This window comes from Thunnus maccoyii, chromosome 7, assembly GCF_910596095.1.
Source record: "Thunnus maccoyii chromosome 7, fThuMac1.1, whole genome shotgun sequence".
NCBI lineage: Eukaryota > Metazoa > Chordata > Actinopteri > Scombriformes > Scombridae > Thunnus > Thunnus maccoyii.
Genome location: NC_056539.1, coordinates 17,802,652 through 17,817,581, shown reverse-complemented (window position 1 = coordinate 17,817,581; position 14,930 = coordinate 17,802,652).

Sequence of the window (14,930 nt, the reverse complement as noted above, 5' to 3'; positions counted from 1 at the left end):
CTGAGTTTAAAGTTACAGCTCGTGGACAAACCTTCCCAGGAGCACAACAGAATAATGAAATACCAACATTCATCTTGTTGTCCCCGCCTGCCTGAAATGGTCACCTTATCAACAAAACTAAGGAAGTGTCAGTGTACTGAGAGGTTTCACAACATCAAAATCATGAAAAATGATACACCCAATCTTAGACCCTTGAAAAAATTCAACTTTGTAAATTAAAATTATTAGAGCTGCAACTAACAATTATTTTCCTTATCAATTATCAATTATCTTCTCTATTCATCATTTTCTCTGTAAGTGTCAGAAAATAATGAAAATTGTCCATCACAATTTCCCAGAGACCATGGTGATGTCCTTAAATTGTGTTTTTGGGCTGTTGGTTGGATAAAACAAGCATAGATATTTGATTTACTATCAAGTATCAAATCCTCATATCTGACTGGCTGTATCAGTACTTGCTGATACATTTTCTTTCAATTAATAAGCTAATAGTTTCAGCTTCAAAACTTAAGGCAAAAAACAGAGGGCTGAAACATATGCATAAATGCCTCGTATAGAGTATCTTAACTTGTATACTGTTAATGCTGTTCAACATTGTCATTATTCTAATAAAAATGATTTTTAACATCGATTAAATATTATGTAATGATGTTATGTGATTATAATGTGTTAAGATGTGTCACAACAATTGCAATACTAGTGCACTGTTAAAGAGCAACTCGATTAAAAGTGTTGGCAAATAGTTTCTGCAACTTAATTGGCTATGTTTATTAATAAGTAAGTCAAAAAGCATTGATTTTGACAGTGGAGGGTGAGCTTCTTGCTGTGCGATAGCTAGACCTCTTGCTGTTTTCTGCAAGCAGGACTCTTGCTGTGTAGAAGTGATTGCAACATATCCTTCTGATTACTGTCAGCGAATGTTATTAGGTGTTTTCTGATTGGGCTTGCATCGGCTGCAGGGTTCACTCTACAGGCTTCATGGGAATATGCAAAGTGCTTTGGCAAGTAAACCTCCATCTTAAATACAATGCAGCCATCGCTACTGCTTTTGTGGGCATAATTTGACACAGATGCTGGGGCTGTCACAAAGGCAGTGGAAAACACATTAGCAATGGAAAAGCCAGCATGTCCCTTTGCCCAAAGACAAAGCTGTTTGAGGATTGTGGTGTAACCACCAAAGGATGCCACTTGATTTTTCTCAATAGCGTTGCCTAGTTTTCCTCAGTCCTGAAAATGCCTTTCCTTGTGTGAGTATGGACTCACTGGAAAGCATATGTTGTTGGACACCCTTTAATAATATGATATTTTGGAGAATCATATTCATTTTTTTGGTGGGAGGGGGGTTGATGCCTTGGTGTTAATCCCCTTGTCAAGCTCCGGGAGGTTCCCCTACCACAAAAAGTCTCGTCTAAGAAAGCAAAATCCAGCGTCCCTTCTCTCTCCTCCACATTACTTAGCAATAAAATACTAGCATCCACTATTTGCAGCTTTCATCTCACTATATCTTTAGCAATAAGGCAAGCCAAGAAGGGGGATATACAATATCATCCCAGTCTGCCTCTCCAATGTTGTTCCACATCCACAATTCTCAGAGGATTACATGCACACTGAAGTATATACATGAAGCCTTCAGCAGATATTTTCATTCCTTTGTACTCTTTGTATGAGTGAGTGTGTGTGTGTGTGTGTGTGTGTGTGTGTGTGTGTGTGTGTGTGTTTCCCATTATTCAAATACTTGGCTAGTATTCCTGCACGTTAAACCCAGACGCAACATTCACACATTAAAGAGGGATAGCATGCTGCATGTTGGCATTATTGGTGCTTGATAAACAATCATAACTCTACCTGAACCTGTAATGGTATTACACAGGATATTATGGCACTAACAAATTCAAATACATGTCTACACCATCGTCTCATCTATCCAGTTTCTTTTCACTTCCTAGACGTAATGCTGGTCATTCAATCTGAAAGCAATTTAGTCCATTAGCTTGACGTTTAGAAGGCCAACTAAACCATGTGCATCTACTCTCCAGCCTTCATACGGAACTAATTTGTTTGTTAATAATGCGGGCAGTGTTTCTCAATGTTGGAAACAGAGCATTTCTTACAATAATGCAAACAACAACAGGATGTATGCAGGGATTGGGTAAATGCTCATTGAGCAGAAGGAAGCATTTACAGAGATCTCCACGAGGGTTAATTGGCCGGGTTATATTCAACACTGTAAGCTCTTTAATTAGTAAGGTTCTTACTCTGTTGAGTTATTGTTTTAAGATACCATGAACTTCAGCAGGGGTGTATGCAGTTGGAAAGACTTTACTCAAACACAGAGATTCTTTGAAGAATCCACTCCATGAGTATGTTTTTAAAATTTTTGCATTGAGAGTTTTAAAGAGCAACAGTGGTAAAGTGTAGTTTTGCCTCCCACCATGGACTGGTGCATTAGTTCTTGTACTAATGCACTTGTACTACTTGCAGTGCTTGTGACCCCTTAAAGCAAAGAGATGGCCCCCATGTGGATATGAGCTGTGAGCAGTTCAGTTATGTGAGTGTGAGCAAGTGTTTCATTTGAATGCTTTTCAAAAGCCAGCAGAGAAAACCTTATTAAACATTTCACAAAAAGGCAGAAATTGGAGAAAATTTTTTTAAAAAATCTGTGTAAGTGACATGTTTTATCTTGGGATGTCTTGGTGATTCTGGTTTTTTTTTTTGTGAAAAAAACACACAAAGAGCCAGAAAACTTCTTAAGATGATTTGAAGTAAAGAGAGGGTGTGAAATTAATTGGCAACTCTGCTAAATAAGCATCCAGTAATTGGCATAGCCCCAGTGATTGGCATTTGTCATTAGGGTTATCGTCTTGTCTTCCCAAGAAAACATCCAGCTTTATTTTATTTAATCAGTGAAAATCATCAAAATATTTTTGCCAACCACTGCTTACACCACAGTCAGTGAACATTTTAATGACTTCATGCTAGCTTAACGAAAACTGATCCCAATTATTGCACTTTTGATTTGAGACCTCCCGTACTCAGGGGTTATTAAACTGAAGTGTTTTCTTGCCATTTTATCCACTTAACAGTGGCAGTGAACCAGTGTATATGGATTTGATGATCATCTCTATTAAATGTGAGGTTGTGATGAAGAAGAAAAAAAGAGATTTTCAGTATGCCCTAAGTGACCAGAAGATTGTAATATTGTGGCATAAAAAATGGATGTTGCATTTGAGAATGAAGAAGACTATACAGTATATACTTATTTTCTACTTTAATGTAACCACAAAATCGAACATCAAACAATGCAAAGCATTTAGCCTCAATATCTGCATATGATCTGTGTGCTCTGTTCTTTATGTGAAGAATGTTTCTGTGCCAGACACACTTGAAGCTTTCAGGTAAGAAGTCATCAATCACTGGCCCACTTCTGACATTAACTTTTTTGTCAATGCCACTGTCTCCAGTTTGTCTGCAGACTGAAAGATTTGAGAGGCACTCTTTATTTGCACGCTTTTAACTCCGCCCAGCTGGGGTAATGGAGCTGGTTGTGTGCAAGCAATTAATGCAACCACAATGCCAAAAGTGGTGATTTGTCATACACCGGTGATACATAATCATTATATGGAATGTAACGCTCCTAAACTGCCCAGCCTCAGTTGATGTTGTGATTGTGTCTTTCCTCGGATGTCTACGGTCTTGCCTAGTACTCCCATTTCCATATGCACAGCCAAAGACACACACAGACACAAGCAAAAAATGCACACAATGTTTCCTTGAGTTTCTATTTTATTGCGTTCTATTATCTATGATTTCATCTATGGTTACTTTTGTGCAAAGCAATATGGCAAAAAATGGCCCTTCACAAATATACTTAACCCCTTTAACTCTCTGTCAAACACAGCTAGTATTTCTTGGTAACTGCATGGTATATGAATGGCTATTGCATGTTGTTGTGTAGTTCCCGCTTGTCATTTGTTTTGACTTTATAAGAAACAGTGCAGCCAATTTATCGTACCTCTAATTTTAACTCCCTGGACTCTCTAGCTCCTGTCTACTCTTGCCCTTAATATGAAGGCATTTCAATAGCAGTGAAGCCCCTAGGCTGACAGCCATGAGATTAGTATGAATGTATTACCCCCTTGGGTGCCATAGCCTGTAATAAGTTCCCCATTAATCGTATCCGTTGGGGAAAATTTGTTTAGGCCTTAATTACATATCATTAAAATTGGTCTTGATTCTCTGAGATTTAAGCTCAGAATTAGACTGCACATTTTATGCTTTCTTTGCCTTTGGCCAATCTGCAAATTTATATTATTTTGCTTCCTCCACCGGTGTGATTTCTCTTGGCCTCAATGATTGCTCTAATGTTTTCCTGTTCCTTGAAACACACTTGTTTTCACTGGCATTTAAATTAATAATTTTATAGTTCTGGCTTTGTTTGTGTCTGTATTTTGCATTTAGTCTTATTTTTATGTTTCCTTTGTCTCTTGTTGCAAAGCTCTTTGAATGGTTTTGAAATGTGCTACATAAACAGTGTACTTACTGTGGATAGGAACCCCTCAGCGATATAAGCTAGATTCTTGTTTCAAGTGCAAGACTATCATTCACCATAGAACGGTGAGGTTTGTCAAGCCCAGTTAGTCCGCACATAACATGTCTTAAATGGAGGCTTAAATTTCATACTGTTGTCTTCAGGGGGAATTTCTGTTTACACTACTGGAGCTTTAAGCAGAATCGTGGTTGTCTTTAAATCCCTTTCCTCGATTTGCCAAAGCACTCTGAAGTCAACTGCCAGCAATGAAGTTCTCATATGACTTTGGCTGAAATGTGCAGTTGAAGAGCTGGTGACCTCTAACAGTTTCACATGACTACTAATCCATTTCAAACGATATCCAGAATATTCTACTTGGAAAACCGTCCAGTATTGTAGGGTTCCATAATGGTCATCACAAAGGTCTTTTATAGTTTTTCTGTGTTTACATCCAAGAGACAAAGCTGAATGCTTGTCTTGGATTACAATAATTTGATAACAATATGGTTAAACCGATCAGATTTAATTTTAAGATTAGTACTTTTGACTTTTTTTTTTTCCTCCAGGACAAAAACAAGACTAAATCAGAATAAGAAGTAGTAGTAGTATATTTATAGTATACATGTTTCATCAATGAATAAAAACTCAACAATAATGTGACAAATGGACGAATTAATTAATGTGTTAATGAAAAGTCTTATTCAGTGACCTGCATGCATCTGTAGAATCACAAACTGTAGCTCCTGATTAATAAAACAGTATCCTCCACCTCCCCAAAAATATCTGATGATCAGAATTTAACTGAGCTGCTTGACCTGTTGCACTACCATTAATAAGAAGCATGTGGCATTCAGTAACATTATGTCTTTGTCCAGAGATATAGGCATAGTTTGCAAGATGGTTGGTTAGTACTAACTAAAGTCAGTAGCCATCTCTCAATCTGGTTGTTTAGTCCTCTGGCTCGCTAGCTAGTCATGACTTATGTAGAGCAGACTGCAGACCTCGATGTTGCAAGATAGGATGGCTGATCTGATTGTCATTGCAGTCGAGGCAGAGAGGAGCCAGGAAGTGAACTTGGAGAGAGTTAGGGCTTCCTTTTGGAGTCTTGCAGACAGACGTCAAAGTATGTGTAAAGGAAAATCAGAAATTTCCTTTTAAACACATTATACATATTAGAAAACATTTTTTTAAAACATGTGAAAAGACTGAACCATGTAGTACTGAACTGTGGAGTTAGAGTGTTAAACTGGGCGAGCCTGAAGTGGTGGCTCGATGACATAGAGGGGTTACTAGTATGACCCCTCCCCCACTATATAAACACTAAAGTGCACGTACTCATAGTTACTATTTTTACACCAGTAGTTTTACAAACTTTTATCAGAGACAACTGGGATTCACTTTGGATAATCCTCTGTCACTGCTGAATGCAGCCATTTTCAGTCAACATTAGCACTCAGTTATTTTAAAACCAACTGTAGCGTCCGTTGACAGGTGGAGCCGCCAGCAGCTTCAGCCCCGGCTGTGCAGCTGGGAGGATGGGTAGAGTCAACGGACGCAGCGCTGGCAGTGGCCGACACCCGCTGCCATCCACAGCTTCGGCTTCAACACCGGCTGTGCAGCTTGGAGGTCCCCGGCCAGAGGGAGAGCATTTGCAGCACTTCACCAAAAAGCACAGCATAAGAGGCTTCTGCTCCAAGGGTGTTGGTCACGATGAAGCCACTTTTCAGCAGAGAAGTGAGTAACGTTAAGTGCACCAAACAAAAAATGACAATTTAACATAACAATGATTGGTGATGGATCACTTGTTACCTAGTCATTTAAGTTACATTTTTACTGAAACAAGTCCACATTAACCTAACAGGTGCCAAATTAAACAATGGCTCCTAACATTATTTTATTTTTAAAATATCATCCATGTTTTTTGCCTTACACCTACAAACAAGGCCTATTTTAAATTGCGTATTTTTATGTGGGAGTTTGGTATGAGCGTTCAGTTAGACACGACCTAGTGTTTCAGAGCAGAGAATACTGCTTATGTTTCCACGGTTTTGAAACCTAATTTTATATACTTGGCAATTTTTTAATCATTCAAATTTGTCCGGGTGGTTAATTACACATTTTTCTGTGGTGTGACAAACTCAGAACACATTTATTATTGCTTTACACAGACTTTAAGATAGGCATAAGGATACTGCACTTGGCTATAGCTTCCCCCATCTCTCTCTCTCTGTAGTTATATCAGTGTGTATAGGTGTGGTTACAGGTTATATGTACTTAGTCTAGTGGTGATGATGGATCTTTCAAGGAGGCTGAGTAGTTTGGAAAATAGGTTACTACTGCTCAGTCTGAGCTTTTACTGGCAATGGAGTAGACACTGCTATGTGATGTCAGCAAAGTCTCATCTGTACTCATGCTGCTTCCTGTGCACCGTGTTTGAAAATACAGCCATTACCATGTTGGCAGGTTCCTTTCATCTGTGGCTTTATTATCTATATTCTTCTTGTAGAGGGTAGTGTAGAGGTGAGTGAATAAGTGTCATTTTCAATAACCATAACAGCACAAATAATTGACATGAAAACCTCTAAATGAATATACAGCATTTACACTAATATAACATGGGAGATTACTGAGCTGCAAAAATTGATTTAGTGAAGTTTTAAAATAATCCCCCCAAAGTCTTTGAATATAAAGGTCAAATTGCAGAAAATTGCATCATTATTTTCTTTTCTTTTTTTTTCTGGGGAAGGACCTCCATCCCCTCCGCTCTAATTGTAACCCCCCCCATCTCCTCACCCCCAGAATTTTGGCTTGTATGCTTCCCCTGTCTCTGTCAGTAATGTTCTCTGACATTACCAGTTGTGGGAAGAAACAGATGTGTTGATTAACTTAATCTACAATCCCTTAAACAATAGACAAGAAGTGGCAACAAAACAGCTGGGACAAGCTATGAAAACATGCAAGCAGTAAGCCAACATTAATATAAAAGGTAAGCTAATGTAACATTATCAGGTGCTGTGGATGTGGATGTACTGTTAATGTTACTTTCAGCTATCGTGGGTTTTGCTATCAAGAAATTCCAGGATTAATGTCAGTGGTCAGCCATCTAAATCTTCCTCTAGATGTTCACCAAAGAAATATCACTACGTTATCCAATGATTTAGCTTCTTCTCTAAATCTAAACCCAGACAATTAATTTTAGTGAACAGTACAAGTGAGTGAATCCAGCTTCAGATTGATCAGCTGCTCTGCAATGGAGAAAACAGGTATAGTAGCTGTGTTAATGCTGGGTGAGCAGAGATGACAGAGAGTGAGCAGCTCTCAGTTTGGAAAATAATGTATATAAATAACAGCTAGATGCACTAAGGAGAGTTACTCAGTTATAGCTGTTGACGAGAACAACACTTATAACCATGGTAACTGTACACAACAAATATGGCAACAAAAATTTAACTAAAATGTCTTTAGTTTTTGTTGACTAAAATTAACAAAACTCAAATTACTAAAATTTGATAACTAATATACAGTACATTTCCCTCAAATTTAAACTAAACCAAAATCAGGTGCCAAAATCAACACTGCTGCCAATAGGAAGAAGTCTCTGAAAGTAATTAGATGAAAGTGCCTCTAGAAATGATGATGACTCAGTGTTTGTTCATGACTTGTAACTTAATCAAATCCGCCTGACAAAATCATGTCCTCTCAGAAGATGTCAAGTAAGTGACTCATAACGTAACATGCTCTCTATTATGTAGACATCATTAGGCAGTCTTAACTGGGCTTCTCATTTGTTGCATGTTTCTGGCTGGATGCGTGTTAATGAATGAATCATGAACATCAAGTTTTGCATGCCCGTTCACAAGGTTTACACGTCTTCGCCTCAACTAGCAGAGTTTGGAGTCACCATATGTTAGCGTCATAACTGCCTGTTATTATTATTATTATCATTAGAGGGTGCAATTTTATATACTGAATAACTACATATGTACATTTCGAAATTATCATTTATGATTTCCATTTACATTGCATTCTGCATTTTAGCTCTGTCTTAAGTTAAAAATGTGTTGTCTTGTGTCAGATTGTTTGTCAGACATCAGGTTTTGTGACTATAATGGTTTCACAAAATGAGCCCAAGAAAGGTGTTGATTTAATCCAAGTCCTGCCGGGCGACAGGTCAAATGTCTATTGTTTTAATGTCAGCGGTACAGTGACACTGTACCAGTACATGTAACGATAGCTTCAGCTCAGCTGTCACAAGATTTTCTCTTTAAAATGTTTCATGCAAAGAGACTAGAGTAGTGGTCCCTGAAATAAAACAGGTTTAAAAAATTGACAGGCATTTATTTTAGCAATAAGGTTGTTGAAAACATCTGTATGTTATTGTAACATAATGAATTTGCTTTCTACAGACCAAAATATATAGTGTAACTTTGTTACATACGGTTTTCTGTGGCAGAAAAAGATAATCAATTAATGTAGAGTTTTATTTAAAAGAAATAGATATTTCCTTCTCAACTACAATATTCTAATTTTAGGATATTAAAGATAGGGTACCTGAAATATATGTTCAGTATTTCACAGTGTTGACTTCTTTGAGTCTTAAATATTCCCTGATTTACAGATAGATAACTTGTGATTGAATAAAAACGAAAGGTGTCCAGAATTAGGGAATCAGTATCTTGGGTTTAAATTTTTCATCCCACATATTACTCTTGTGCTGGAACGAATAACCTTTTACCTTGAATTACAAGTAACCTGAGTCAAGCTGTGAAGAAGATTATAGCAGCTGAAGTTTCTCTTAATTGTTATCTATGGCAACAGGGATGCCTAGTTATATAGTATCAAAGCTGCATATAAGCAGCTTAACTGATCAAATGAGACTTTAAGCAGAATATGGTCAAGGGATTTGCTACCCCATCCATTTAAATGCAGCCAATAACAACACCTGCAATACCTGCAGCACATAATGTTTACATTTCCTGATAGCATTTAGCATGAGAGGAGCCCTCAGACAGGAAGACTGTTCAGATAACGAGCTGTCAGCGGTAACCTTTTCACAGCTTCATTCTCCAACACAGACCACCTGTAGAGCAGTGGATGTTTTCTTGGCAATGTATTGTGCTTTATTAAAGATCCAGGGCAGAGCTATCATGCCTTTTATTTGGCTGTTTAGATGCCTTGTTTCCAGGAAAAAGACACACAATTTAAAACTGAGAATGTTTCACAAGTCTCTACAAAGAAATGGTGATAATTTTGACTTTTTTAACATGACCTGGACAGGATTAAGGGTTATTTATATTGGCTCGCTACATCGTCTGCTTCTCCAGTTAGAAACCTGGGAATGGCAACAGTTCATTGGTGCAATCTGACTCGATATGCCGATGATTTATCAGACCTCTGGGACCATTTGGGCTTGTAAAACATGAGGTGAAGCCAAGACCATTAAGCTATGTAATCAGCCATGGTCAGCCTGATACAACACTCTCTACTTCAATACATTCATGGTCCAAGGACCAAAGCACATACTTATTGGTTGTTACTACTGTTCTTCAATGTTTTTCTTCTGTTTGTCTGACCAATTATTTCCTCTTTTCAAAGGCTTGGTGTATGCCCCATTGGTACAAATCGAGCATGTGTGGGAACCAAAAAGTTCTCCACAAAGCACTTTTTTAAATGCATTTCCTCTCATTGGATTTAATGGTGTTGTTTCAGTGTAATAACACAGCACAAGAGACATTTTATGTCTAAGCAACATTATGTTCACCACATGTGATTATTCCACATACTCCTGCTTGAAAAACATTATCTTCTCCAATAACAACAGCTAAATACACCTTCTAAAATACTCCTTAGCTTCCATCAGAGCTAAACACATGGAAATCGGTTCACTGGTTCAGACTTAGTTATTATTCACATGGACTGGTTCACCAGTATAAGAGGCTGTTCCATAAACTTTTCTCCAAGATGGATTGTATTTACTGATTTTCCCTAATGATGTCTCTCAGGGAGACTGTCGTATTTGTAAGCAGCTAAAGGGGAGACACTTCAGTGTAGGCATGAGTTTTTTTAAGGTTCATTACAGTAACATAATGGTTTAACTTTTGTGGAGAAACGTCAAGGCAATGGTAATTTGTCCAATAAGTTTTCATCTTGCCATACAAGATTAATTTCCATATCCCATAGTATTTCCCTAAAGACTTTTCTTTTCAGTAAGCAAGCTGTAGGTCATAAAGGTATCGAGCTAGACTAGAAAAAAAGAAAAACCTGAAGCACAGACCATACCTGTATGTGAGACACTCAGACATGTCCTTCCTAACAACTTTTATAGAACTGCTTTCATTTTAGTCAAAGGAAAAACTTAGAAAAAAGTAGGTCTTCAACAAAGTTTCACCATTTGCATTTGATGCATACACTTTATAATCCTCACCCTGATTATTAGTTTATCCTTCATTGTAAGACTGACCCTATAGCTCTGAAACTGAATATACACATACTGGTTATCACACAACAGTATTACTAGAAACTCTGTGTATTTGTTTATGTGCATGTAATAAAAGTAGTTGTGTGAATGCTGAAGTATACATTTACACCGCAACCGTAACATATGATCCATTACGTCGTCTGATTAGACAGCTGTATTAATAAAACAGAAGCATATCTGTTCCATCAGAAGTGCATCAGATGGACGACAAAAAAGTGTGACTGACATGCCTCCAGTGTATTCAAGCTTTTAGTCTTTTGGTTGCAGTGTGTGAATAAGGTGACAGACAGTACGAGTGGGCTTACAAGACCTGAACATTTCACAGTTTTATGTCTTTTAGAAATGTCCATAAAACTTTAAACTAACAATTCATGTGGTTATTGTGAAACACATATATTTTATTTAAGTCAATATTTTTATAAGACATTTTAAAACAAAATTATTGCATGCAATACCTTACAGGTACAACTAAATAGATTCTCCCAAACTGCAATTTTAAGGCAATGCTGCTAAAACCAGGATTTCTGTATCAAGACATCAAAGCATAACTGATTTGTGTGAGGGATGAATCTTATTTAGAAACCCTGATGAAACTCAGGAGAAATGAAAATGTTCTACATCCTTGATCCATCCTTCAGTGCAATTTTAGCATTAGGTTGCTTCATAATAATATAATTATTTGTTACTGTCACTTTAAAGGAGGTTGTCATTGTTTGGCCTTATCACAGAGATGCAATGTCATTAATAGAGCAGCAGTAGACATGCACAACCAACTACACACAAGTGCACTACAAAGTAAAGCAGGTCGGAGTGTTGGGTGCTCTATAAATGTTAACTATGTGTAAATGATACTGTAAATTGCTTTGGAAGATAATTGAAGAAGAATAGCACAACAGTTTAAAGGGAGTCTCATCGCATCTCCTCCCAGATTTCTACTCTATTAATACAATAACTATCATTTGTTTAGCAGTTCTTGGATGTGCGACTGACTCCACGGTTACAAATCGTCTTGATCTCTAATTACCTCAGTCCCCTCAGAAAGAGCTTACCTCTCAGAGGGAAGGAAGCCTAAAAATTACTATTCCATACAATACCATGAAAGAGGTGTTTTCTTTTGATGATAACAATACGAGGAGTGATGAGTGGAAGCTGTTAAAGGATCTGGACTCACACCCTTCCCACGGGATAAAATGTATTTTAACGTGACTGTAGGGGAAATGCATTCATCCAACCACTAGTTCACGTGTAAGCAACAGATTTCATAAACCCCAAGGTAGAGTACTTGTGGAAAAGGAGGAGATTTGAGGTCATGTTCCTAACATCTGTGCAATACATCAGTTTTAAAGTCAATACAGTAAGAGACTGCAAATAGGATCAGGGGCAGGAGTGTGAATGTAGAATCTCAATACCCCTCTCTTTTTCTGAGAAAAATAAAAACTGCAATGTAATGCAATTCAGCCTAACAGCTCTGTAATCAATGTATTTACTTTACTTTTTAATTTGGTTGATACTGTGTATCATACTCTGTCCTCAAAATATTAGAAAGGTCTTAATTATAATGCAGTCCAATGCAACAGCACCACAGAAATTTCAGCCTCAAAACATTAACTGTCTTGTCCACAGTCTTATACTCAGATATGACAAGATACCAAGAAATAGTTTCACTTGACTTGTTGCTACATGACTGCATCTATATTGTACTCACAAGAAGGTGGCTCACCTACTGTGAACCTCTCCATCCTTTCCTTTCCCAGAATTCCTCTCTGTATTTCAGCCGTCTACTGGTCTTCTCATTTCTCTGTGGGAGGTTGGAGAGCAGAGGAAGGAAGCCTTTTGTGGTTCACTTGCACTGGAGTGTTATCCGAGACCTTATCAGCATGCGGCTGCCTCAGACAATGGGAAGTACATGTGTTGCAAGCCAGTTCATGTCCAGCATCAACACACCCCTGAGTTCCTGCCCTCCATCTTCTCTCTGAGGAACCTGCAATCATCTTAGCTCTCAGCTTATGGATAGATAGCAGGAGCCCTGCATTTAATGTTTAGCTAGAGCTGCAACGATTACTGAATTAATCAATTGACAGAAAAAATTGGTTGGTTTCAGCCTCTCAAATGTGATCATTAAATGCTTTTCTTTGTTATACACAATAGTAAACCGAATATCTTTGGGTTTTGGACTGTTGATCAGACAAGACATCTGAAGACATCACCTTTGAACCTGGGAAAAAAGTAATTTTTCAGTATTTTCTGACATTTTATAGACCAAACGATTAATTTATAATAAATTCTTACACTCTATTTTATATTGCTCTACCTAAACTAAAGCACTGTGTTGGACAAGGTATTTTGTACGATAACATTTTATTTGACTGGGCTTAGAGCTGCAGCAGTGCTTGTCCTGCAGGGGTTTTCTGATATTAAGACATGCCTGTTGCACAATGTGCAATACAGGCCCTCTGGAAGAGACTCTCCTCTCTGTGCGGCTTTGAACTGAAGCCACATGGCCTGCAGTAACCATGTGCAGCAGGAGGCTTCGCTGCTGTGGAAGTCAATGGCCTCCTCTGAGAGGAGAGGCAAGTGAGCTACCAAGACGGAAATCAAATTCCACCTACCCACTTCGAGATTTATAAGTAAATATGTCAGTCTCAAGATGTGAAAGCACAAACCTTTTAATGCCAGATAACAAGTCCAAAGATATGTGTTGGTGTTTAGTATTACTGATCTCTGCAGGAGAAGAGTATATCAGAAATGTAAAGTAGACCATATTACTGTATATTCAAGTAATTACAGCTCTTCTGTGCAATCAGTGAGGCCTCAGTTCTGCACTCAGAATGCTTGTTTCTATTGTTAGATATTTTCTGAGACACATTCGTGTTAACTCCTTATCTTATAAATGCATGTGTACATGTTAGTTAACCCTGTGTGGCTTAAAGCAATGGGTTATGAGAAACTGTATTTAAAATATTAATATTATTTTTAAAAATGTCCTTTTCATAACATGTACAATTTAGGTTTACAAATTGCTATGTGTACTATTGTCAATACCATAAGTTACAAAAAAATTCACTTTTAAAAACCACTGTAATTAAGCATTTTTTACAGACTTGACAGGATGTTAGTGGTGTTCCTTCTATATGCAAATTAATCAAGAAGGCTACATGAATAATACTAACAACCTCAAGATGTCACACAAAAACAAATGTGGTTTGTGTTGCTAGAAGACTGCTGGTGACATACGCTGTAGGCTTTTATTTTAGAGCATTAAGAGCTGAACCCCTCAGCACAAAAAGCAAGTCAGTGTTAAGTGTGTGAGAACACTGATGGAGCAAAAAGTCACCTGTTGTCGGCACAGTGCCAACAATTGAACTCTGTCCTGCACCTTGTTTACCAGGCCCATTCAATGCTACTGGTCTTCTATTGACTGCTGGCTGAAATGCACACTGGAGACATAATTTTTGTTGTCACAACACATTTGTTGAGTGGATTTCAGTAGCTGGTCACAGATAGTGGTGTAACAGAACGTAGTTGATCCGTGATCCGTACAGATCGCCCTCACGGTCCGGAATGCATGTGAACCTCGGATTAGTTGCAAAATTTAATGTCTCATTGGAGACAAAGTAAACAAACTGCTGTATCTACAAGTCACAGACAGACAGCGTGTCACTAACAGGGATTTTGAAGAGCAATGACCAAACCAGCATCTATCGGGTCCGAAATGATATTTGCAGGTATATTCACATGCTGTTTAGCTATCTAGCTGCTAACTGATGTTAATATTCCTCTGTGAATATTTGTTTGGTGGCTCATTCAAGAAGCTAAGCTGCAGGACAAGACATGTGTTCATGTTTGTAAGTTATCATCAAGTTTCGATTTTTTTCATTCACTACCATGTTTAAAGAAAGAGGGTATCATGTCTCTTATTGCACT